The following is a 4,040-nucleotide window of genomic DNA, read 5'->3' on the forward strand; positions in this document are numbered from 1 at the left end:
GCCTCCCTCATTAATCTCTTTCTTGCTCGGTCACTTTGTTTTTGCGGACGACTTCCTCTCTGCCAATTTACAAATTGTCACAATAATTCAATTTCCTACTGATGCTGGACTCCAAGTGTTACTCCATAACATCCCCTGAGCTGTACGTTTCTATACCCTTGATGAGCTAATGACAAAAGCCCATAGGCAGTGGATTTACGTTGACGTAGTTCATGTTTGCGGAGGTGGTACCGAACGCCTCCGTGTACTGTAAACACAACAAGAGCTTTCTAGGAAATGCCTAGAGCTGCACCTGACCGTAGCGTGCATCAGCGTGAAGACGTGACCTGACCTGAAGGCTTTTTATCTTGGTGCGGTTTAAGTAGATTGTCGTCCGTCCGGGAGGTCCGAGGTCAGAGCGACGCATGCTGCCGCTGTGTGTACGGTGTGAAAGCCTTCCTGCTGGGGGGCAGCTGTAATTCAATTATGAAAATAAGGTTAAGAGCAGCCGTCCGAGTCTCACAGCGGAGGTGCTTGTTGACAAAGTGACGGACTGACGGACGTCTGTTCCAAAAACTATAAGCATTCTGTGACTCTTACACATTTTAAGCTGACTGTTTTCTTAAATGGACATGATGGATAACATGGGATAACAGCTTCTCACCTAATAGGATGTGAGCTGGTGCTGTGTGGATAAAACTCAATTGAATTTACTTTACGCCAATCAGCCACAACAATAAAACCTTCTGCCAACCCTGTACAGAACAGATTGAGGAGCAAACTGTGAAAACATGACAGCAAAGGTGCAAAAACCAAAGGAAACCTGTGACGTTCAAACGCCGTAAAGGCTCTAAAAATGGCGGCAAATATCTGTACATGTGTACTTTTAGCCAAAACAAAGTGTCAGATTTAAGACTTTGCAGTCGTAGTGGCAGTAGTATTAGTATTAGTAGTAGTAGTAGTACTACCAGTATTAGTAGCAGTATTACTAGTAGTAGTATTTCTGGATCTTCTATTGTTGCAACAGAACAAGATGTTACAAGAAGCCAGTTTTAAATTTGGGAACCTGCAATGAGCATTTCTCTCTTTTTTAAAAAAATGTTTTATCGACTAAATAATTATTTGGCAGCTTTAACAGTGAAGCTCTGATTTAATGCTGCTACCTGCGAACATTTCAACAACAGGGCAGTTCATTTACATACAACATAGAGAGCATCAGGACAAAGGTGTCGTGGTTTTGTTTTGGTTGTTTTACTGGTTTCGTTTCGTTTATCGTTTCTGTGCTTCCTGTGTCTGTTTGTGTCTGTTGTTCCTGTTTTATTTTGAAACTGCCTTTCCTTGTGTGTCGCTTATGTTTTTATTTTATCTTTTGTCACGTTTGTTACCCAGTTTGCTTCCCTCCTGGCAGACTTCCTGTTCACTTGCCTCTGCTTTGTTTCATTCCTTTGAGCCTTTTAGTTAATTTCTTGCTTTAGTTCATGACATGCTTTTGTTTGCTCTTTGGGATTTTGGTTCATTTCTGCCACCTTCCCTGCTTTATATATATAAATATTAGTAAAGACTTTTTTAAATCAAAGCTGCCTCATGCGGAGGATTCCTGACAAAAGGAAGGACAAAGGAACATGAAGCAGTAGGTGATAAGTCAGTGAGATAAAGTGCAAAGTGCAGTTTAAGACATTTAAAAGCCTCGAGTTTGGTTCAACATCAGGCAAACTGAAAAGTCTTCAGCCCTGATTTAACAGAACTCAGAGCTGCAGTTTTCTGGGAGTTTGTTGCAGATACGTGGCTCTTAAAAATTGACAAATCGCCTCTTTTGTGCTTTTTTTTTCTTGACAAAGTCGACCTGAGAGCTCCAGTGAAACCAGTGGAAAGACTTGATCCACGTTTTCTGCAGCGTTCTGAAGCAACTTTGGTGCTTTAAAGAACCACATAAAGTAGAAGAAATATTACCTGAATGAGGAGGTTTTTCAGTTGCATGAAACATTATTTTTCTTATGGTGGTATTTATCATGTACGACTACAATACTTCATGTGAACGTCAGATTTCTGCTCCGTGGAGGCCTGAACCCAACGTCTACCAAACACCAGGGACTTCAGACATCTCTCCAGTCACATGAGTTCACCTCCCCTTCACCCTTTCTCTCCCCGTTTCCTCCCTCCTTCCCTCCCTCACTAAGCTGACACTGTGCATTTACACGTTAGCTGCTTTTACCTCTAATAGGATCAGGGGGACTTACATTGTCATCTGATAAAACTAAGCAGCTTGATAAGTTACACGGCTCCCTCTTAACCAATTTATGCTCAATTAGGGCAACAGAGAAACCGCAGAAGGACGAAAATGTCTGAACAGAACCATGAGGGGGGCGAACGAGCACCTTAAAGTGAACCTAAACCCTCCTACGCTCATGACAATATCAGTAAATATTCAGTTTGAAGATGTGAGGAATGACCAGACTGTACATGTACAAACTGGACGTCCACACACATGTACAAAGCTTCATAGAGCGCCATATTGTGTAAAACAGATGAATTAAAATCTCTACATACATCTAAATATTTATGATTAGACAACAGAAGTGAGAAGAAATCACCTAAATGCCAAATAATTCAAACTGCGTCACCTCTCCATAACTGTAATGCTTCTAACTTGAGCGTTTCCTCTTACATACGATCAAAAACAGACGTTTTAAATACGATTATGTTGGAAATTCAGGCCCCAAAGTAGAAAATCAATGCACCAAACGCGAATCCTGCTCTGATCCCTGAAGCTAAACTGAGTCCACCTGTTGTTTCCAATCAGTTTAACTGCAGGAACATGAACTTACGTCTGTCTGCATCGTGGCTCAAATGGAGATGAACTGAAATATCTGAGTGTCAGACGTCATCCAGGAAGATCGCCCACGATGTCTTAATAGGATGTAACAATGAAAGGATAACGCACAAGGCTACATGACGTAGTTCCTCATAATGAATATAACAAGATGTGTGGAAGCTCACTTGGCTTTTGTTTTGTTTTTATAATGTTTTCTTGTTGGACCCCAGGAAGAATAGCTTTGCTGCAGCTAATGGGGATCTTAATAAACTAAACTAAACCTAAAAGTCAATGAAACAAGGAGCCGTAGTCGCACTAACCAGATCTACAGCAGTCGTCCTCCTACAAAGATCCACAGACAGTCAACTACCTTCACAACCTCGCTGTCAAAACCAGACAGTAGCTGCTTCAGACGTGGCACAGGTGTTATGATCGGTGTCCAGGAAAACAATCCTGGCACAAAATTGCACAATAAAACTTTCTAAATAACACAGAGAGGAGCTTCATGGATACTAAGAGCACATCCGTTGGTCAGATGGGAACAAGATAAGTTTGGAGTCCAGCAGGTTTGGCGTGAACCTGTCGTGTCTGTCAAGTTCCTGTTCATGTCTGAACATTTTATGTCTTGTCCTTCCTGTTTTATTTTGTAAACACTAACCGGTTACTTCCTGCCCCCGTCTCGTCACACCTGCTCCCTGATGACTTTCCCCTCACCTGTTTCCCATCTCCCCTCATTACCTCCTGTATATCACCCTGTGTGTCTCACAGCCCCATTGCCAGTTTGTTGTACTTCCTGGTCCTTGTTCCAGCGTTTCTTCACAGCCAGAGTCTGTTGAGCAGAACCTCGTTTCTGATTCTGATTCTTGCCTTTCGCTCCTCGTTTTTGGATACCTCTGCCTGTCTGACTGATCTTCTGTGTACCGAACGCTGACTGGTAATAAACCTGCCTTTTTGTCTGAACCCATCTGTGTTGAGCATTTGTGTCCACCTGTTCTGAGCGTGAGTTCTTGACAGAACCCGACCAGAACCACCACAGTGGATGCATCGTCCTGACGGTGAAGGTTAAAGTGTGATGATATGCAGCTGCATGAGTGTAAAAGGTGTTGGGAGATGATATTTATAGATGAATGTCTGAGAATAAACCAAAATACTGGCTGACAAGATGGAGGAGAGGAACACTCCATCATCAGAACCATCCACAGTAAGAGTTTCTACAGAACAACAAAGTGAAAGACTTGGAGAAGTACGA

Source organism: Stegastes partitus, unplaced genomic scaffold (genome assembly GCF_000690725.1).
Source record: "Stegastes partitus isolate 25-593 unplaced genomic scaffold, Stegastes_partitus-1.0.2 Scaffold1771, whole genome shotgun sequence".
NCBI classification, from domain to species: Eukaryota; Metazoa; Chordata; class Actinopteri; family Pomacentridae; genus Stegastes; species Stegastes partitus.